At 37.4% G+C, this 23,889-nt stretch overlaps 1 protein-coding gene across 2 annotated transcripts in view; it reads right to left on the bottom strand.

Annotated features, from left to right (window-relative positions):
- Positions 1 to 13,246: 13,246 nt before the first annotated feature.
- Positions 13,247 to 23,889, bottom strand: part of LOC137055656 (urotensin-2 receptor) — a 39,706-nt gene continuing 29,063 nt past the window's right edge. For both annotated transcript variants that reach the window (XR_010900047.1, XM_067429518.1), the window contains one exon: positions 13,247 to 17,483. The gene's annotated coding sequence lies outside the window, so the exon portion shown is untranslated. The remainder of the gene's footprint in view (positions 17,484 to 23,889) is intronic.

Here is a 23,889-nt window from a genome sequence, read left to right as displayed (position 1 = left end):
AAGACTGTAGGCTTAATATGAGGTAGATTAATGTATATACTATTGTTTATTTATTTATTTTATCAGCTTTTAGTCTTTCCTGTAGCTCAATGAGTAGAGCATGGCGCAACGCCAAGGTCATGGGTTCGATTCCCAGGGAAAGCAAGACTTGACAAAAATGTAAAATGTGTACCTTGAATACAATGTAAGTCGCTTTGGATAAAAGCGTCTGCCAAATGCATAAATGTAAAATGTAAATGTAGTTATTTAATTGACTATAGATGTAAAATACTAGATTAAATAAATATCTGTAACTTAAACCATTAGAGTTAAAAAGTTTTAGTAACTTATTTAGATTGAGGTTTGCTTACAATAATACATTTTTGAGTTAACATCACACATATTTGTTAAGTTGAATTAACTTTTTTGGTAACATTAAGTAAAATGAACTTATTTCATTTAGTGAATTTCACTGTTAGGTTTTACAGTGCATAATTCATTCTAAACTATAGCGTAGACATGATTTGATTTGTTCACAATTTTGTAAGCACTTACCCAAACATAGAGGTGTATATATAGAATAGAATAGAGAGAGAGAGAGAGAGAGAGAGAGAGAGAGAGAGAGAGAGAGAGAGAGAGAGAGAGAGAGAGAGAGAGAGAGAGAGAGAGAGAGAGAGAGAGAGAGAGAGAGAGAGAGAGAGAGAGAGAGAGAGAGAGCATATACACGATGAGCATTATTTCTGGCATTTTATCTGTAGCCCCAATGTCCTTTGCTTTGAATAATAATAATGTATACAGTTACATTATTAGACAATGTCAAAATAATGTGAACCTGCAGAGTTTTGCGTTCAAAGAAAACACTGACATGGAGAAGAGAGAGTGAAAACACTTAACGTGTGCTTGCAGACACGACGCCTACTGAACATCTGAACACAAACAATGATCAAATGATCATTGACAGATCTTCTTCCATCTGGTCTCCAAAATGTAATTAAATGTATATTTCTGCAGGCGCGTGTAAACTGGTTAACTCTGTCCAAGCAAAGGCATTCCTTTTCAAGAGGAACATGCAGCTGCCACTGCAAATTAATTACACACAAATTGCGAGCTGGCGGGAAATACCATACAAAACGAAATAGTGCGTCTATATGTGATATCGTTGAAGAAAAAAGACAAGTCTAAAATGTAGGCTGAATGACACTTTAAGCAGAACATCTCAAATGGAGATTGATAAAATGCAGCTTACTTGTTTATTGGTATTTTCAGTTCACCGGCGCGCGGGCGCGAGAGAGAGCTCATGTGCATACGGTTGCCAGATTGGACATGTTTAGGTATAACACTGGATATCATGCTGGGTTTTATTTCACAGAAAAGCTCTGTTTGGGGGATTTAATTACTGAAATCTGAACGCGAGCTCTTTCTCGTGCGCGGATGATCTGAAAACGCCAATAAACAAGTAAGCTGCAATTTCTCAATCTCCATTTGAGATGTTTTGCTTAAAGTGTGTCATTTAGTCTGGCTGTGTTCTGTCAGGAAGGTCAGAACTCACGAGCTGAACAGATAAACTGCTGTGAGCTGCTGAAATAGGCCAATCAGCTAGTCAAAGAACTCTCAATACCCTTCTGAGCTGTATTCCCCTAACTCTTGCTGGAACAATCACATCGTGTATAGAGTCGGCGGGCGGGACCATAATGATGACGGCCGAGTTGCATTTGCGTGCTTCTAGTAAACACAGAAACTGGCGACCGGCGGCAGTCTTTCGAATCAGCTTTGACTGCGACTCTGGAAGACTTGGAGTTAAGCTTTTCTCTGAGAAAAGAACAAAGAACTGCACTGAAGTCATTCTTAAAAAGGGAAGATGTGTTCGGAGTTTTGCCGACCGGATACGGTGAATGTTTAATCGGTCAACAAGCTCTGTTTCACCTTCGTTGCTCTGGTTGGTTGTAGCGCTATCCTATCGCGTGCAGAGGGAGTTTGAAAGACAACCGTTTATCCCACCCCTCGGATTGAGCCCTGTCTATGGTGAGTTTCCCGAGTCCAGACCAAACATCTTGATGTGGGTCTGGCTTGTCAGGCTACCAATCAGCCTCAGATTGAGAGGAATCAGAATCAGAGCTCAACATTAATATTCATGACCTTTCCAAATAAGGCAAAAGCAGAGCATTACATAGGGACAATTTATAGAGTTGTAAATGGACCTGTAAAACTGTATCTGGACAATTTTTGCCCTTAAATAAAGCCACATACCCTCTATGTAGATATCAGAGAGCAAGTTAACATATTGTTTCAAATCATTCTAGGGCACCTTTAATTAGGGATGGGCAACAGTGGTCGAATACTCCAACGTGACAGCTATGATCAATCATGAAAACGATGATCGTCCTGACTTTAAAAAATATATTTGTATATTTCTCGGATTGGTTATTGCGGTATGCTATCTGTATCTGATTAATCTCATATAGGACAGCGTTTGGTTAAGTTTATTAACCAGCTAGCAAAGCGCTGCTGTTATTTGGGCTGGTGTTCATTCTCTTCAGCTTCAGCTCAAATGCGAACAGCCCGACATTATCAACTCTGGGTTATTTGAGACGGTCATATCATTTTTAGATAGGCTATTTCTTTTTCAAAATCATTGATGATATTAATAATGCAGCAGTGTTACAATTTTTTTTTAACAGTCGATCTGAGTTGTTTCTCATGGATTTTAAAACGTGCAGTGATGCTGTACTCACTTTGATCATGAAAAATAAAATTATGTGCAGTACCAATCTGTCATGTAGGCTACATAAAAGTATAATAGGACACGATTATAGTGTTGTAAACGATCTGTGGTTTCATTGCCCGTGTATTAGCGTTGTTGTTAAGGGAAGAGCGCATTCAAAATAAGTTTCATTTTCAAGCCTGTAAAACATATGGCCAAGTTCACGTGCGCATTTGCGTCCTTTTGGGCAGATGTAAATTGTAATAGGCATCTGATTAATCTCATAGGATGCGTTTGGTTGAGTTTATATATTATCTAGCAAAGCTCTGCAGGGTGGTGTATTTACAGTTTCAGCTCAAATACAATGCCCCATCGATATCATTGACTGGGTTATTTAGTTTCTTTTTCAAAGACATTTATGCATCATTATCTAGCAGTTATTTTTTTTTATTGTCAGATGTTCATATTTGCATAGACATCTCATGTTTTTGTCAGCATACATTTTCGTAACTCCATGACGGAAACACCCCGCCCCCCGCACAAGCCCCGTCCACGGCTAATCGATTAATCGTTTTTGAGAATTGTCAATGATCGAAACGAAAAATTGACAAAAATGCCCATCCCTACCTTTTATTAATTGTGGTGTCAGTGCTGATTTTCATCAAACGTTCAACAATGTGACCCATTGAGGGCTCATCAGTGGGATCTTTTTTTTAATTCAGCTGCATACCAAAGTCAATGGAAAGGTGGGACCCTTGGGAAGACTGTGGTTGAGGTGCTCAGTATTCATTAACTACCTGAGGTCATCTGGTCACATTTCATTTCAGTGATTCTGTCTGCGCACAAGAGCATCAATCATTCAATCAGTCTCTTACGATTTCATTATTTATCACTGATGGTGATGGAAGCTGGCACTTTGTCATCCACCCCCACACATGCACTTTCAAACATGTACAGACACAAACCGTCCAGTGTGCTAGACTTCAAATACATAATTCAAGATAAGAGACATTTGACAGTGAGATATAAAATATAATAAATAACAATAATACAATATATAAAAACAAAATATATTATAAAATATTATAAAGGAACACGTGAACTTATTTGATTGATATTTGAAAGATATGTGTGTGTATGTAAGCTCTGGTTCAAGCATCACTCCACAATGGATCAAGTCCAGGCCGAACTTCCCGACCTCACCAAGGTGAAAAATCGTGCATTAAAAATGTACTTGAGTATCTTTTTAGTACAATACAAATATACTATAATGCATTTTTAAAACATTTAATAGTACGTCATTTTCACCTGGGTCGGGCTTAATTCTTCTGGCATCTAGGCTTAAATGTAAACTCACTTGTCTGCAACTCTACATTATAATGAAATGATAAGCTACTAGTCTATTAGGGTCCTTGAAAGTAAAGTTTATATTCCGTAGTAAATGTATATCAATAGAACTATTCTATTGCCAAAGTATAGTGATAAAGATCTTTGTAAATTGAAAGTTATATTTTGAGTTCTGGGTTACAGTTTTCCCCATGGGAAAACTGTACATGTGTTTTTTTGTTTAGTTTTTTACCCAAAGCTGCTGCCTTCTAAAACCTCATTTGAATAATTGTTTTTCTCTTCGTGCAATTTTTTCCTAATTATTTGGGGGGTTTAAAGGCTGTAGCCAAGCTCAAAAGTTTGATATAAACATATTGTTGTTTTGCTCATCTGAAATTGCCACAAGTAATAACTCTTCTAAGAGTTTAAGACATATTTAAGGTGGATGCAACTTTGTAATTATAGGGTCTTGTAAAAACAGAGTATAGCTGACTCAGATAAGATTAACCCTGGGCAATTGGCAAAAGAAATAAAAAAATATTAGTAACACTTTATTTTGAAAGTCCACTTAAGACATTCTACTTAACTCTTGTCAATTAACGGTGACAACTACATGTCAATTAACTCACTAGTTGACTGTTATGGGGTTAGCACAGGGTGTACTCACACTAGGCACGGTTGCGTTGCACCGTGCCCAAGCGCAATTGTCCCCATTCCCCCGCTGGGCTGCACTCACATTCCACTTAATATACCGGGCAAGAACACGCTTACGTCACGATGCAACGTTTTGTTTTGGAAAAGACTGGAAGAAAAGCGTTTGCGCTAACATACTGAATAATAGATTTATAATTTATGCCGCGCAGTGATTTTCAATTGACTGCACTGTACTAATCAGAAGATTATTGCGGAGGCTCCGACTTTGATGAAATGTATTTTGGAAAGCTGCACATTCCTCCATGGTCATTAATAAGGTGAGAACTAGGACCGTTATAAGCCTAAATATACTTGATTTCATCGAAAACTGTATCCAAGTAGCAAATGGTGTTTGATGTCGTATACGCTAAAAAATGCTGTGTTAAAAACAACCCAAGTTGGGTTGGAAATGAACAAACCCAGAAATTGGGTTGTTTGAATGGTTCCATTCACTGGTTTCAAACAACCCAATTTCTGGGTTTGCCCATTTTCAACCCAACTTGAAAGTTGGTTTTTTTTTTACGAGTCTATGAGCCCTCAAGGAGTCACCGGTCTGTAAGTGAGCAGCACCTCGAGGTACCATCACAGATAGGCACAAAATGTTTTAATTCACTGTTGCTTGCTAGTGAAATGTTCTTACCAACCCAGGCAAATCCTTGACTTCCCTGACAATTTTTCAGCAATGAATTGCAGCCTGCTAAAAAAATAATACAAATAATACAAATTAAATGTACATTAATAAATAAAAATGTACTTTTTAAAGGTCCCGTTCTTCGCGTCTTTTCGAAGCTTTGATTATGTTTACAGTGTGCAATATAACATGAGTTCATGTTTCGCGTGTAAAAAAACAGTATTTTTCACACAATTTACTTATCTGTACAGCGCTGTTTCCTCTGTCCTAAAAACGGCCTGATGATTTCCTTGTTCTATTAAGTCCCTCCTTCAGAAACACGTAACGAGTTCTGATTGGGCCAGCGCTTCCCGTGTTGTGATTGGACAGCAGCTTAGCGCACTTTGCCTGGAAAGGTCCCGCCTCTTACCATAACGGGGAGATGTAAGTGCTGAATGCGCGCTCTTCTCCACGTGGGAGAGCAACAAGACCACGCCCCCTATTTTGCGTTCTTGTGGGCGGAGGGGTTAGTCAACAAACGGTTCTAGTGACATCATTCAAGCAAGGAAGTGCAGGGATGTAGTCCAAACCGACCGTTCGCTGTAGGCTTTGAAAGGGAACTTCTGCTTGGCATTGAACTTTGAGCTTTATAATTTTACAGGCATTATTTATGCTCCAACAGCAACATTTCACACTGACTAAAATTTGAAAGATGGAATCGCGAAGAACGGGACCTTTAAGTTACGCATAGTCAGTAATATCTGTTGGGAGCATCAAAATAAAGTGTAAGCAGATATTAAGTCTACTACCACTCTAATAATGACTGGTAGGCCATATAGAGTCTGATAACATAGCAAGTTTATTACCAGACCAGCAAGTATTGTAATAAGAGGTTCTTTGGCATAGCGTTGCGTAGGTTGGTTGGAACCCTGGGAGGTATAGACGGGACCTACCTGGTGGTGGTGGGGAGGATGGAGGTAATGCTGGCATCAGCATCTGTAAACTCAGACATGTGAAATTACTGATTTTTTTATACTCTGAGAATTATAACTTGATTGGATAGATCTGAATGTGATAAGTGGCATAACACTGAATCTTCTTGGCAGAACTTGCCTATAAGCTTCAGTTCACTCGTAGTTGTACATTTATTATTGAAGTGTAGGCCTACTATTAAAATAGTGTTACCAAAATGTTTTGTTCTTTTAGAATTTAAAGTGTTCCTTTATTTAATAGAATTCATATAAGTGAGAATAACAATTCCAGTAAAAAAAAAGTAACTGTGTAAGTAGTTGGATTGAGAGAGACAGATTATTAATGCTAACTCGCTTTTATTCAGAAAAAAAAGTATATGACATGGAATGGACAGAATTGACTTCTGAGGGAGTTAATATATTTAAACAATGAGTCAAAAAAAAAATTGGGGGGAAGAAAAAAAATATGCATAGGCCACAATTACATTGTATTAATGTGATTGCATTATTTAAAAAACATCAAACTAGAGACAATTTTCAACCAAAACATTCCACTTCAGGGTCATAGCTAGGAATGTTGGGACCTCTGACTATATTTTACTCTGGGCCGCTTGCCTTTAAAAAAAAACAAAACAATTGTAAATATTGACATTGCTTGGTGGTCATTGCAGATGTATAATTTAATTTAAGATGCTTAATTTTGTGTTAGGTCTTTTAAGGGACACTGTATTTGTGTGCATTTTACTTTTGTGGACCACCTAGTTTAATTTCATTCAGATTTCTGAGATCTGCCACTGTGAAACTGAACACAAGTATAATAAATTTGAGTTAGGAGGCATGCTGTGTTAGTGTGTTAGCCAGACAGATTAATTTCCCTCATTTTTATTCCTATTGAAACTATATAATAACTTATAATAATGAGCTCATTTACCACACGTCCCCTGAGAAGGCAAACATTTCTGGTCCTTGCTAAGTGATCTGACAACAGACACATTTGGAATGTGCACCTGGTAGATCACTTTGTTTCACTACAACATGTGTTGTTAGCAAGCTCTAAGAAAATAAAATGACTAATTGCATATCAGTGATTGTTGGCTGATTATTAAATTGGAAATCTAACAGGTATTTATTCAAAAATGTGCACAGTATTATTGTGTGTGTATGTGTATGATGTATTTGATCATTTTAGTTCAAACCGTTCTTGTCTGTGCCTCACATAATGCAGGTCTATGGTCACCACCTCAAAGAGCATACACAGAGAAGTCCAAATTAAACAATCCCTCATCGTAAGTACACACTTATGGCCTAAGACACGAAATGAGCGGTTTGTGTGAGAAAACGAACAGTATTTATATCGTTTTTACCTCTTGTACACAACTACGTCCGACTGATCCGAGGGCGCGCGTGCGTGTTTCCTGTTGTGACATTCGCGCGTTCTGGCTTTAGTCTGCGCAAGCGCGGAATACGCCGGAAGTGGATCTCTCGCACGTGTACGTCTCTTATTGTTTACACAGAAATTTGGGAAGTGTTACCTTTCACTGTGAAGATCTAAACATATTTAGATGTACAGGACATTGCAATGGGAAGAAGATTTCCATATGTTAACAGACAACGTCAAATTTTTTTCACAACCATATTTATTTTAACCAGAATACACTGATCAAGAACTCAGAGCGATGGAGGAAGCATCATGCCAACAGAAGTGGAGAGCATATGTTGTCACGAATGGAACATAGCAATGCCACAACAAGACGATGACGAAAAGGACATTGACAGTATCGTATCACACACCTGCCTGACAGAAGATCCTGAGTTTTCGCCACTGTTGAGTCACAACGTTTTGCACGTTGTGTTTAGTTTGCCACGTATAAACTGGAGGCGACGTCCAAGGCCAGAGGGACACAATGGCACGCTGTCAATAGAGTGAGTAATGTGTTGTATTTTTTATTATTATTGCAACGATTATAGGGTGCATTATAAACCAATTAATTAATTATAATTAATGCATTATATTTCAGACAGTGCAGATTGGTGGCTTGCAATGCCAGCTTTACAAATAGAAATAACACATACAAAGGCGTTGTTCACATACCTCCGTTAGATGCGAAAACACCATAGGCACAGCTGATGATGTCAGTACTATGCGATCCTCTACTTGCTTTGTAAAATCATCAGGGGAAAAATGTTCGCTGCAGACCCTCCACAACTTTAGTACGTTTATGGGTGTGTTGATATCCAGCCGAAGAGCAATCAACCATAACTCCAAGAGAGCACGCTCATAAATTGGGAATTTGTGAAAACTCACCACTCCCGGATGAGTTTGCACAAGCATACGTAATTGTTTGCTTTTACGTTGGTTTAAACATCCAGGATAAGCGCAAATTACTACCATTTTATTAGCCGTTTCACCTATAATCTCTGTTTTGTGTAAACAACGAGAGAAGTACACGTGCGAGAGAGCCACTTCCGGCGCTTTCCGCGCTTGCGCAGACTAAAGCCAGAACGCGCGAATGTCACAACACGAAACACGCACGAGTAGTGGTGTACAAGAGGTAAAAACGATATAAATACTTTTTGTTTTCTCACACAAACCGCTCATTTCGTGTCTTAGGCCATCAGTGTGTACTTACGATGGGGGATTGTTTAATTTGGACTTCTCTGTGTATGCTCTTTGAGGTGGTGACCATAGACCTGATTTATTTGGAATTGATTTATTTTTGATGTATTTTATATCAACTGGATGGCCGGTTGTGTGTTGCTTACATGGAGAACATACGGCACCAGGATGCACTATGGAAAGAAGGCAAGCCGACGGGCTTTGCTTTGGGCAATGTTCTGCTAGGAAACCTTGGATCCTGCCATCCATGTGGATGTTATTTTGACTTACCACCTACCTAAGCATTGTTCCAGACCCCTTTCATAGAAACGGTGTTCCCTGCAACTTACCAAACTTAAAGAGGGGGGGGAAACACTCAGTTTCAGTCAATCTCATGTCAATCTTGAGTACCTATAGAGTAGTATTGCATCCTTCATATCTCCGAAAAGTCTTTAGTTTTATCATATTTATAAAAGAAATATAGGCTGTACTGAGTCTTTCCGGAAAAAAACGAGCGGCTAGAGGCGTATCGTGTGGGCGGAGCTAAAGAATGATGAGCGTGCGTCAATTTATGAAATAAATTGAACAGGAGAAACAGCAACAGCAGGACGTCGGTCTCTTGGTATGTACTGTATTTAGTGCCTTGTCAACATTTGCGTTTGTTTACTCGTGGATTATGAGGACATGATTCGGTTTATGGACTATTGTATGCGACTAAACCTTAGCAGTAGCAACCAAAACGGTTTTGCACGTCTGATAGTGTATAAAAAAACAATGGAGTAATGTTAGCACATAAAAGAAGAAGCATGCTTTGTGAGAACGTCCCCTAGCCTAGGTTTATGTTTGGGTGGTTTTACAATAAACAAGCTGACATATTAATCAGCTAAACGAATGTATTTAAACACACACCATACATCGCATGCTCCATTGATAAATTAACTATACATGATCGTATTGTTTACTGATGTTTACTTACGCGACGATAGCCAACAACATAAGTTACATTTGATGCAGTTTTACTCACCGCCTGCTTCCAAAGAACGACCATGAACCTTTATTGCTGACACCGCTCCGTCAAAAACACACTTCTTGTTGATTTCGTGAAGTCCTGTGACAGCAGTAAACGTGGAAATCCACTATTGCGACACGACTGAAGCGTGATGTTGTGATGCTTCTCGTCATTTCTGCATTCAAATCGGTTCAAATGCAGCGCTTCCTTCCTGGAATGCTGTACTGAAGCGTTGAAGTCGCTTGACGTCACCCATAGGAATAAAGTGGAGCACGGCGCGACAGAAGTGTTGCACGGACGAGTGGATCTGCACCAGAGAGCAGTGTTTATGGGGCGTGCATTTGCCCTTTCGCTCTAGTCACATGCGCGCGCACCCTTCCGGGAGAAGAGCCCGTACGGCCCATACAAGGACCTGCCGCTCTATCGACGTCAAGCCGACCCATACTCGAAAAAAACTCTCTGAAACTTATGAAAAACCGGAAGGAGTATTTTTGACACAGAAATACTCCATCAAACGTCCAACTTAGTGTTTGAAACTTTGCCTATGTTTAGCATGGGATAGGATAGGATGCTGCAATCACCTTGCTGCTTGATACCAGAGCACACCTTCAGGGGTCTGAGTCCATGCTTCGACAGGTCAGGGGTGTTTTGGTAGCAAAAGGGGATCAACACAATGGATGACTGTTTTACACACACAAAATGTAAACAAAACACAATGTATACTCCAGGCCTGGTCCTCTCTCATCCTTCACTGTCATCGCTCCTCCTTTCAATGCACCCAAGTTCCTCTGAGAGGCTCTTCTGTGCAGTTTCATGCAATGGTACTGGACCCTCTGTGGACGGCTTGAACCTACTCCGCCCCTGACAGCTACTGTAGGTGGTTCCCTGCTCCTCCCCATCATGGCCTTCCCTCTTCCACGCTGCCTGACTTCTTCAGAACCGCGAACATTAAAAAGTCTTTAATCAAATGAACAAATAAACTGAAAGTAAAAGCAGCAGCCCCTCACGGACGACTGCTGCACACACACATACCAAAGGGTAAACAAAACACACCAGGCCCACTCTCGTCCTTCACAGTCATCGCTCCTTCTTTTATGCGCCCAAGCTCCTCCCTGAGACACGAGACCGGTGCAGCGCACAGCGGCGCTCATTATCACTCACCACCGGCCTCCCTCTGTTCTGACAGTCCCTCTGCCTCGTCCTGCTTTCCACAATGTATATAACATCTACATCTACACTACACTACCAATTTTTTGTACGGTAAGATTTTTTGTACAGTTTACATTTTTAGAAGTCTCTTATCAAGGCTGCATTTATTTTATATATATATAAAAATAAAATAAAAATTATGTAAAATCATTTTTTGTCTGTTTTCTATTTAAATATATTTTAAAATGTCATTAATTGCTGTGTTTCAAAGCTGAATTTTCAGCATCACTATTCCAGTCTTGTTAGATGATCCTTCAGAAATCATTATAGTATGCATATTTGCTACTCAAGAAACCTTCATGGTTATTATTTTGGGATTCTTTGTTGAATGTTCAAAAACCGTATTCTGAAATATAAAGCTTTTGCAACATCCGTTCTTCCGTTCTAAAGTTTTGGCTCTGCAAGATGTTTTTTTTTTTTTTTTTTTTTTTTTTTTGGTATAATAACTTAAAGGAATTCATAGATATATTCAGCAAGGATGCATGAAATTAATCAAAACTGATAACATTTAACATTTATAATGCTGCAAAAGCTTTATATTTTAGATAAATTCTATTCTTTTGAACTTTCTGTTCATCAAATTATCCTGGAAAAAATGTAAACAACAATTTTCAATGTTTTCAACATTGATAATAATGATAAATGTTTCTTGAGCAGCAAATCAGCATATTAGAATGATTTCTGTATAGGATCATCTGACACTGAAGACTGGAGTAATGTTTTAGAAAATTCCACTTTGCTAACAGAAATACATTGTATTTTAAAATATATTCTAATAGAAAACAGTTATTTTAAATTGCAAAAAATATTGTATTTTGGATCAAATAGCTTTAGTGAGTTGAAGAGACTTTAAAAAAAAATAAAAATCAATTCAAAAACGTATGACCTGAAGTGTACATCAGTGTAAATGTCTATACAGGAAAACATAATACTAATACATTTTCAGATAACCGAAAGAAAAAGGGATCTCAAACAAAATAATAGTGTCAATTGCCATATACTCTGGTTATACAGATGTAGTAGCTAAGAAGCTGCATTTACTGATATTTGTACTGTTATAACTTATTTGTATGCAGGCTACATGCAGGTTTTGGTCACTCTACTGCAATTCTTTGGGTGGCTGGCCACAAGTGATGCTTCAAACCATTTGAGTGCATTTCACAGTTATCTTAATTGGAAAAGGATAGCTTGCAATTTTAAATGTAAAGCTTCCACAGGTTCTTCTTACCACAAGTCTTTTTCTTGTAAAAATAAATAAATGACTAATTGCATATCAATGTCAGTGTTGGGTGATTATTTAATTGAAAATAAAAATGGGGGTTTAGTGAATACATTGGAAACATTTAACAGGTCATTATTGATGTCATTATTGTCTTTTTATTATCAAAAGTCATTTTTGACTTTTCATTACTGGACTAATTAATAGTATGCACATTTTAGACCTATTATAAAAATTCATTGTGTTTGATGTATCATTGTTTGATATAATATTACATTCAGTCTTAACAAAAAAATTGTTTTTGAGCATTTAGTTTGATTGGATCATTCTGGCAATCTGAATATATTTTCTTAATAAACCACTAATTGGGTTCTTTGTTAACACGATTCTTAGCCATACTTGTTTTCAATTTGAATCATTGAATCATCTGTGCAAAAATGAGGCTTTGATATGAAGTTGGCATTCACATTCCTTCAGATTGACACAATAGTTAATAAAAGTATTGCTAATATTACTGTAAATCACATCAGTGAATAAAAGAGCAATGTTTCCATTGTGCTGTCCATTGGCAGGCATTTATATCAAACAAACCTCTCCAAGCTTCTCTTGACAACATCTGCTAAAACATCTGGCTCATTAAGTCTCCCGTGAAATCTGAATGGCAGTTCATTGCAGCAATAACATTTCCAAAACAAAAGCTTTTAATTCGGTTCTGCTATTTCAAGGCACGATATCTTTTGTACTTTCTGATCTAATATACAAGAATGACAGCAAACTACCACTCCAGCGTTACTGAATTACACTTCATTCTGTGCTAAGACCCATAGTCAATTGCTGTCTTCATTAAACAGCTCTTTTTAATTATGCTAATATAAAATGAGAATAGTTACCCAGAAAATAAAGTATCATTAATTAAAGATTATACTGCTGCTGTTTACTGAACATATTTATTGAGTGCATGTGGTACATTGCTCAGCAAGCATCATTGGGTCTTATAAAGAGAAATTCTGAAATTGACTAAACACATAGACTAAACAATGACAAATGCGGAAAAAAACACCATCACCATATCACAATAGCAAAACAAAGACACATAGATAAACTATACTATGTAATTATCTTTAGGTCTGAACCAGACAGCTTAAAAAAATAACATTGTTTTTGCATTCCTGCATTGCATTTTAATGGTTGTTGGTATTTGCACTCTAAATGCTCTTCCAAAAACATGTCCATTTGAAAGTTTATATTAGAAATAAATGTACTTGTTACACAGCAGTCGAAAAAGCTTACTGTTTTAGTCATTTGGAAACAACTCATTCTCCCCTGAGGTATGAAATTCAGCCTTGGAACTATGAACTATGAAGTCTCATATTCCATGGAAGGCTTTTCCCTCTGATTTACACACTGATTAATTTTTTTCTTTTCTTTTTGTCTTTTTGCAATAGGTGCATAATATATTATTTTATATTTTACACAATACATGTCTGTGTACTTCACCTGATCTGTGATTGCCATTAGCTTTTGTGTAAACAAAGATGTAGGCAAAAATTTAAATAACATAGCTATAATATTTACAAGTAATTTGCCCTTATAAGTTTAACATAAAATACAACACGGACATTAAGTATGGTAACACATTACAATAATTTGTCAACATTAGTGCATTAGGTATCATGAAATAAGATAACAATAAACTTTTTGCAGCATTTATTAATAGGTGAATGTTAATTTTTAGGTTTAACATCACATTTTAATGTTTCACTTTCAATATAATAACAACGCTGTATATCAGTCCACTCATCCTGTAACTTCTCTCTCTGTTATTTGTTGCAGTGAAAATGACCTCCAAGTATTTAAACATATCGATTAGGGATGTCGATTTACATAAATTCCCATTACCGATTATTGTTTAGATTAAACAATCAATTAATCGTTAATATTAACCTCTTAACATCTGCTTGCTTAATAACACATTTTAAAGAGTACAGGTTTGGATTTACAGTGAATATAGGAAATATGACCATCACTTAACAAGTGCATTTAAATTTGCTGACATATTAGTGATGTCTTCATAGTGTGAAAACAAATAACTGTTTATCATGTTTAACTGTTTATAACTTCACAAAACATTAGAAAACCTAAGTAGATCACTTGCACTATATTGCCAAAAGTATTGGGACACCCCTCTAAATAATTGAATTGGTGTTCCAATCACTTCCATGCCAATCAATTACCAAGGCGTGCAGACTGCTTCAGCAAACATTTGTGGAAGAATGGGTCACTCTCAGGAGCTCAGTGAATTCAAGCGTGGTACCATGATAGGTTGCCACCTGTGCAATAAGTCAATTCATGAAATGTCCTCACTACCAAACATTTCACGGTCAACTGTTAGTGGTATTATAACAAAGTGGAAGCAATTGGGAACAGCAACTCGGCCACAAAGTGGTAGGCCATGTAAAATCACAGAGCAGGGTCAGCGCATGCTGAGGCGCACAGTGCACAGAAGTTGCCAACTTTCTGTCAATAGCTACAGAACTCCATTATTATTGAGGCCTTCAGAATAGCTCAAGAACAGTGCGTAGAGAGCTTCATGGAATAGGTTTCCATGGCCGAGCAGCTGCATCCAAGCCTTACATAACAAAGTGCAATGCAAAGCGTCAGATGCTGTGGTGTAAAGCACGCCACCACTGGACTCTAGATTAGTGGAGACATGTTCTCTGGAGTGACGAATCACACTTCTCTGTTTGGTAATCCGATGGACGAGCCTGGGTTTGGTGTTTACCAGGAGAACAGTACTTGCCTGACTGCATTGTGCCAAATGTAAAGTTTGGTGGAGGGGGATTATGGTGTGGGGTTGTTTGTTAGTTCCAGTGAAATAAATTCTTAATGTGTTAGCATACCAAGACATTTTGGTCAATTTCATGCTCCCAACTTTGAGGGAACAGTTTTGGGATGGCCCTTTCCTGTTCCAACATGACTGTGCACCAGTGCACAAAGCAAGGTCCATAAAGACATGGATGAGCAAGTTTGGTGTGGAGGAACTTGACTAGCCTGCACAGAGTCATGACCTCAATCCGATAGAACACCTTTGGGATGAATTGGAGGGGAGACTCAGAGTCAGGCCCTATCGTCAAACATCAGTACCTAAACCTTGCGGAAAGCCTTCCCAGAAGAGTTGAAGCTGCGAAGGGTGGTACAACTCCACAATAAACTCTACAGATTAAGAATGGGATGTCATTTAAGTTCATGTGCATGTAAAGGAAGGTGTCCCAAAACTTTTGGCAATATAGTGTATCTGTATTTAGAGCAGGTGGTCTCAAAATTAGTCCAAACACAACTTAATACGTAATAATGTAGATCACTAAGTGACATGACATACATACTGCTTGGCTAAAGGCTATTGGACTTCCAAGAACTGTTGCGATCATGATGCTGTGTTTTCCAGTGTTATTTGAAAGTAACCAATGGAAAGTAAATTTAGAACTGCATACTACTACACTACTTGTAATACTATTACGATATTTTTCTATGGCATAAATATTATTTGTAGTATGCTTTGACTGGGTATTATGTTTCAAATTCAGCAATGCAGATATAGTGTGATTTTCCTGTAGTATCGAAAATCCGATTTTTAAAAGTATCGCATCGAAGTTAGAAACTCCTGTATCGTGACAACAAATCTCAGAGTACTTCAATACAAATATTACAGCAATAATGTTGCAAAGTTTGCTAGAGTGATTGTTTTGTACATTGTAGTTTTTTTCTTAGCTAAAGCTTTAACATAATTCCTACTCAAATCAAAATGTCATGCCCATGTTGTAAACATGCATGAATTGAAAGTGAACAATAGTAATTTTAAAATAAATTATTATTAATCTTGATTATTAAGTGCTTTAAAAACATGCATTTTTAGTTCATGATAGTTAATGCATACCTAATGCAGTTTTATAAATATTAAACCTTAGTGTAACGTGTTACCAAGTATATTTAAGCTCTCTGTGCAAAAACAATATAGGCATTCCTCTGATTCAACATACCAAAGCAACATACATACTTTGGGCAGTACTTTCCTGCTTATCTTTTGTGTAAAACAAATAGAGAGTCCAACAATAATAAGCGCCTTTGTGCATTAAGATAAATAATATATTCCTCTGGAGTCAGGAAACTAAAGTTGTAAAGTCGATGAGTTTCACTCTGCAATGCTCATATTGTGCTCAAATTGTTTGTATATGTACAGGCCTTCCATATGGATGGGCTTTGACTTAGAATGGAAAGTGTCCAACTCATTAGAAGTCAAAGCAAAGCATCCTCTCTATTGTAGTTTTGAGAAACATCTCTCTAGTCGCTCTGAGGTCAGCGCAAAACCTCCGGTCTTGTTGGCCTCGAGGAAATAGGATGTAGGAGACAGAATATTCTCTGATCAGAGAGAATCCATTTGACAGGCCCGAGAAATAGAATACAGTACTCTAAAAAATAAATGGGTGCTTAGAAGTTCTTCCCACAATGTTCTGGAGGACTTTCCATTGGTGCATTACCATGGCTGCATTGTAGTAGCCAACATCAAATCATTAGATAAATCAAATAGAATAGCTTAATATCAAACTTAGCCCATAAGATCGAATAGAGCACGGCTGTTTTCCGAAATATGAGAGAACTGATTTTTTTTTTGTACTAGGAAATATGCCTCTTTTTTATGTGAGTCATGTTCGGAGGGATTCTGATGGCTACTATTGCAGTTGTTTGAAGGAAATGACTCTCATGGTGAGTCTCTTGGGAGAAGGGGAGATAAAAGTTCTCACATTTTTCTCTTAGTTTTTGTCCTACTTTTAAATTTGATCCTCGATGACAAAGTTAAAACAAAATTATCAAAGAAATAAATATATATAAAAAATAACCCAGTTCACAGTGATAATTGAGAAAACCAGTGAACTAGGAATTGTTTTCCTCTCTTTAAAGTCATCCAGGATTGAATCAAATCAACAGGTGAGGTGCTGGCAACTCCAACCCCACGTTTGCCTCTTAATGTGGGGATACTCCTTGCGCCGTGACTTGCTTTTCTTCTTTTGCCCACTTTGCTATTCCTTTGCTCTCCGTCTTCTGTTTGGAGACGGGAGATACCAGTCGTCTTGGCTTGCTTTGCTCTTTTCTTGCCCCAGACAGTCGTCTTTCCCTGTAATGGCAGCAGAACAACCAGTTAAATGTGGAACTTATTTGGCAGATAAACATGCTCTTAGTCTATCATTCGTGCTAATCCAGACCGCTCTCCCATATGGTCAGGTTTTGAACAGAACGGATAAAGAACATTATGTGACTGCAAACACTTTGCTCTGTGTGGAATTGATTAAGCAGTGCACTGGGGCCAAAACTCCCACTTTATCTATCTTTCATTTTCCTATATTTCCTATTACGGTAGTGCTCGATTACTAGAATGCACTGCCTACAGGGTGTGAAAATGGTGGTTTGTAGATTATGGCCTATAATAGCGAATTAAGGTATCATTTGCTTCACTTTTAACTTGATTCAGTATTTTAGAGATCTGGAACTGCAATGACATTTCCAAAGAACAAATGCCATTGAAAACAATAAGATTTACTTGACATTTGAATTACAAAGAGTTAAAATTGCCTCTTTTTATCCAATTATACATCAAATGCATTATTATCCTGCAGAGGCATACATATATGCTTGTAGTTGTCTGAGGAGGATTTCTGTATACTACTAACCTTATAATGAAAAAACAAAACAAATGTAACCCCTCCTGTGCGAACCGCCCGTGTTGTTGGCATGAGAGTCAGGCGCTCTAACAAGGAGGATAAAGGCTGCAACCTTGCGTCAGTCACTAGATCGTCTCTTGAGGTCAGAGTAGTGAGGTTTACTCGCACAGCAACTACTAGCTGGCCTCTGTTATACTCACCCCCTAAACCTCACTCCCACCTGGGTCACGACACCAATGTAACCCCTCCTGTTCCAACCGCCGCTCCAAGCAGGACTCGAACCCTGGTCCGCCGGCATGAGAGTCGGACGCTCTAACAAGGAGCGTAAAGGCTGCAACCTCTAGCGTCCATCACTAGAGCATCTCTTGAGGTCAGAGGAGTGAGGTTTACTCGCACAGCAACTACTAGCTGTCCTCCGTTACACTTCCCCCTTAAACCTCTCTCCCAACCGGGTCACGACACCAATGTAGCCCCTCCTGTTCAAACCGCCCGCTCCACGCGGGACACAAACCCGGGTCCACCGGTATAAGAATCGGATGCTCTAACAAGGAAGCTAAAGGCTGCAACCTCTTGAGGTCAGAGGAGTAAGGTTTACTCGCACAGCAACTACTAGCTGGCTTCCGTTACTGTACGTTTCAATAAAAGATCTAAATAGTTCTAAAAGAAGTAAAAGCATTATGAGAGTACTCCAGCTCATCGGTGACCACATTGTCCCTCGTCACAAGTCGCAACGTACCATATTAAGTCAAGTCCCACATGCTTTGTTTGCATACAAACCTGAGAATAGTGTGGAATCAAACACCTACGTGTCACGGTTTCGGGCTTGTCCCGTTTGCCATTAAGGTGCTGACACACACAGCAGCTGGTGTGTGCTGTGTCATGTGAGTCATAAGTCAAAATTTGCCATAACCCTTGAAGCTATCAGGAGGTGAGATATAGGCATATGCTTTAAATAACACAGTAATAATAGACCGATCTATTCAGCTGCTTCAAAGATTTGTTGACCTAGTGAACTAAGAACTGGTTGCCTCTGTGTATTTGTGTAAGCAGTGCTCACTCAAATACTTGACTGTGTTTAGTCTTGAAGGTCATTTCAGTGGTAATATTAAACACTTAACTTAATTGTTTCAACCTACACTGAATATTTATTTTAACACTGAAGCATAACAAATTTTTTTACTCTATAGTATAATTTCAATTATATAAATAGAAGATTGCATCCACATGTACCTCATTATACAATAGTTAGTTCTGGTTCTCAAATTTGATTGACAGGCAGTGACTCTTTTTCCAGGTTACATCAATATAGACCTTAGTAAGGTTAGACGACATATTGAATTTAATGTAGATGAAAACAAGGCTATATGGATAGTTTTGGAATCTTTACAATGACAAACACTGTATAAGGGTCATAGATCATGTTATTTTCACAACTTTAAAATTGGTTTTATGTAGTTTTTTCCATGGAAAGTTTTTTTTCCCCCCAGAAAGAAATGGTTTATACAATGGTTCAATCCAAACGCACTGTAATTCTATCCCTTACAGCTTTGTTTTCACTCCTGTCAAAAATTAAAAATTGAATATGGCGGTACCCTAACTAAGTTCTATACCAGTAGGCGGCCTCAAGTGACTGTTTTTTGTAAGTAAGTCCTTTAATCTCATTTAATGGTACCTATTTGTTTAACAAAACTGATTCAGGAATGAAACATGTGAATGGCTTTTTGAGTGAGGCATTGAATCGTTTACTTGACCGATTTGTTAAAACCCTAGCCTGGATGCCAGCCGAGCTCAGCCCCGCCCACAACATTTGAGGTCAGGCAGTTCTGTATGGACTAATTATGCCCAAACAGAAACTGTTCGGACCAACAAAATTGTCAGGGCGGGCTTTAGACGATGACGGACAGATGATCAACAGTAACATAATCATCCACGTCATAAGACGCTTGTTGAATTTGTTCAAATCCTAAACGGAGAACTTGTTTGTATATGCATTCACCTTCACTATTTCTCTCAGAAATGATGATCATGTTGGTTAGTACTCTGTGTATCCTTAAATGTTTTTTTACAACACCGGCGAAGATCGTTTATTCCAGTGTGCGTGCAGGTAGGTTTGCCAAGTTTTTACAACAAAACCCGCCAACTAGCCCAAAACAATAACTTCTCGGGGGTTCTCCGGAGAAAAATGCTGTTTGGGGGGTAAAATATTTGTTATTTTGGCAAGGTTACCAGACAAAATTCTGTTCAGTGATCTGTATTCCTGGGTCTATATATCACATAATTGAGGTTGCTTCAACCTGCGGACATGGAAAACAACCCTCATGAAAACCGCAGGCTTGGCAACACAGCGCAGTTGAGTTCTGTTGACATTTCACTCCGTTGCTCTGATTGGTTGTAGGTCTATCCAATTGAGGTCTTTCCTGGTTTGCTTGAAAGGCGCCCCATAATTTCAGCACAATGGAGCATGGTCAGACTCTCTATTCTCTCAGATATTCTGACTAGAATGTTGTATGACAGCGTCAGGCTATCACAGACTGAAACTAGACAAACTATGGGGAAATACTGTGTCTGAAAAATAATGTTCTCATTATTAACTTCTTGTTTATTGAACTGTTGTATTATAAAAAATTGTATAACACTCTTGCTTATGTGCTATTACTGAAATAAAAACACCTAAATGAAATGATGATACATCATAACATAAATCATAGGCCTAAGTGAAGTAAATCTAACCCTATATCAGAGGGATATGTGGCTATATGTGCAGCTGTCAGGCTATTACTCTGGGCAATAAGAGTATCATAAAGGTCCTCATTATCACAGTGGGATTTAAGCAAGGTGACATCTGCCGGACAGACCAGCTGCGCGCAGCCCTACCGATCACAGATTAGCAGACAGATTGTTTACACTGCAATCGATCTCCAACTGTTTGAATTCCATTAGCTGTGCAATGGGCTTCCCAAAAATCTCTGCGATCGTACCAACCAAAATCATGTCATGTCCAAAAATGTCTTTCCTAAATGTTTTCCTCTTAACACCTACGATAAATTACAAATCTTCCACTAACCATTTTGTGTGTATTCATTCAGCAGGCACATTCTCCATTAGTTCTTGTTTAAATTTTCAAAAATAGACTTCTCTCCTGATGTGTGCAATAAGCGATTTTTCTCCAGAAAAGGCAAGGCGAAATCATTATTTGCCAGTGGTCATTAGAAATGAGCCCAAAATAAATGAAGCTTGTGCTCATTATAAACAGAATGACTTTGCATCAGGGCTAGAAGATCAGGGGCTGAGCAGCCAGAGCACTCCACAATCTCTTTACTGTGATTATTAGGAAATAGAGAAGAAATGTCATCACTGGGTGAAAGAAGGACGGGGAAATCCAATAAATTAGATTTAGTCAGGCAGCAAGCATCAAATGGCCTGTTAGCACCTACAGCAGCATTCTATGAGCGATGCCCTGAATTCCGAGTACATTCTGGTCTGACTAGGAGTTTAGGAGTCGTTCCAATTGGCATGAATTCTGTTGAGCTCACTCAACAAAACTCAATAAAAAGTTTGTGTACTATATTTTATACATCAATATAAAGCATAGCACCTTTTGTTAGCTTAATTATGCTTAATTATTTATTAGTCATGTTTTATCCAATGCAACTTAAACCTCATCCTTCGCACTTAACAAATCAGTCCTTAGCGGGTCAAAATGACCCCAACTCCAAAGCCATAAAATTAGAGGTTTTTTTTTGTCCCAAAAGCTTATATCATTTAATTTTTATAGTATATTTGTTTTCTATTTTTAATGCATTTTCTTCTTCTTCTTCTTCTTCTTCTTCTTCTTCTTCTTAAATTATTAGATTTTATCAATACATAATATAATTTAAGCACATTTTTCACATTCTTTTAACTTAAATTCAAAATAACTCAACATTGAATGCATAACCTTGTTAATTCAGCTCAGAATATCTCACATTGGGTGTCTGCCATCTCTTGTGGAAAAAAATTATATAACATATTTCATGACTTGCCACACTCTAAAAACTAATACTATGATTTACTCAATTTTTTTGGTGAAACATTTTTACACTAAAAAAATTGAGTAAATTTTTAAGCAGTGAAATCAATTATAGACACCATATGATCTGAGTAAATGTAAGTAAAAAAATTAAGTAGATCTGAGTAACTGCATTTGTTACATTAACAAATTCAATTGAGTAGAACAAAATGGGTAAAAAGCATTTTAAAAACCAATATTTATGACTAATATGAACTGTTTTTATTTATGAGTATTACTTACTTGTATAGTATAACTTTAATTTCCTCTAAACCTTTTTAAAATACTCCACAGTCCACACAAACACACTTATGCATGACATGGCCTTTATTGTCGATGAGTACAGCAATAACGTTACAGCATATATTACTGTTTTGACATGTAAAGAATAACAGTTATTTTACAACATTTAAACTCATGTAACAAACATTTTAGAAGTAAAAATTAAACATTTAAAAGTAATTCAAGTGTAATCAACCAGTCTGCTATCCCATTTCCACCGTATCAGCGCTGTTTCTCGAGCCTGAGATGGACTAACGTTAGCGGTCTGCGGGTGGACTTTGAACTTGAGACCGCTGCGTTTCATTTGCAGCTGAAAGATGCTGCGAGGCGACAGACTCCATAACCTGACAATAAACAAACAGTGCCCAGTTTTAATAAGATTTTATCATCCAAATTCATAATATTCATTATCTTTGTTGTTTTGAGCAACACAGCAGGCGTTTCAAAGACCAACGCCACACGTTAACTTAAGGTGACTCACACTGTCCCTGTATGTTGTTTTGAATTAAATAAAATGCCTTTAAGCACAGTAATGATTATATAGATAATAAAAAAAACATACAAACCTGAATTTCACAGAGGAAATGCCCCAATTCTGCGACGCTGAGAAGAAGAAACTGCTCTGGTGACTGAGGAGAATTCAAATATCCGCACTCACTCAACCGTCGAGCTGTCGTCACGTCAGAGGGTGGGGGAGGGGCGCATTGTTTTAATCAAGTAAACTTACTCAATTTCTTCAGTGTGTGTTAAATATTAATAATCTTGATTTTAATTAAGTAATATTTGTGGTTCTTGAAACAGATCGGTTTAGTTCTCCATTCTCAACTATTTTGAAATAAATTTCGCAAATGTATTAAGTATATTTAAATTAAATAATTGGTTATTTGAATACTAAATTATTTTAGTGCAAAAAACTTAAATATAACTATACATTTTAGACAAAATTAACTGTTGGATTTTTAGTCAATTATTTTGGTATGTTTAACTAAAACCATCAAGTAAATGATATTGAGAGATTTTATTAAGTTAATAAAGTTAATTATTACTGTGATATTTACTAAGCCACTGAATTATTTTTTAGAGTGCACTAGATGGCGTTATAGCTCTAAATGGAGCAAATGAGCTGTTCAGCTGGGTCCTAATGTCAGTTATTGAGTTTGTCTCTTCAGTATGCATTCAGATAAACATATAGACATTATAAAATCAGTTTTTGGTAAAGTTTATTTTGAACCATTCCTTTAATTCCTACACTGTAAAAAATTATTTAGAAAACAAGTTACCTGGTTGCCTTAAAATTTTGAGTTCATTGAAATTAAAATTTTGAGTAAATATAATGAACATTTTTTTGAGATTCGACAACCTTTATTAAAAGATTATTAAAAGATTTTGTAAGCATATTGGGTAATTGTGTGTGTTTTATTTGTGATGACGCAGTGAAACATGGCAAATAGTGCTATTTTCATGATTTATCAAATTTTTTTATGTGGTTCAGATACAATAATATTTTGAGTTTCTATTTATTAAACTAATTT

The sequence above is a fragment of the Pseudorasbora parva genome, chromosome 21, assembly GCF_024679245.1.
Source record: "Pseudorasbora parva isolate DD20220531a chromosome 21, ASM2467924v1, whole genome shotgun sequence".
Lineage (NCBI taxonomy): Eukaryota > Metazoa > Chordata > Actinopteri > Cypriniformes > Gobionidae > Pseudorasbora > Pseudorasbora parva.
The sequence above is the reverse complement of the archived record's forward strand: the minus strand, read 5'-3'. Positions and strand labels throughout refer to the sequence as shown.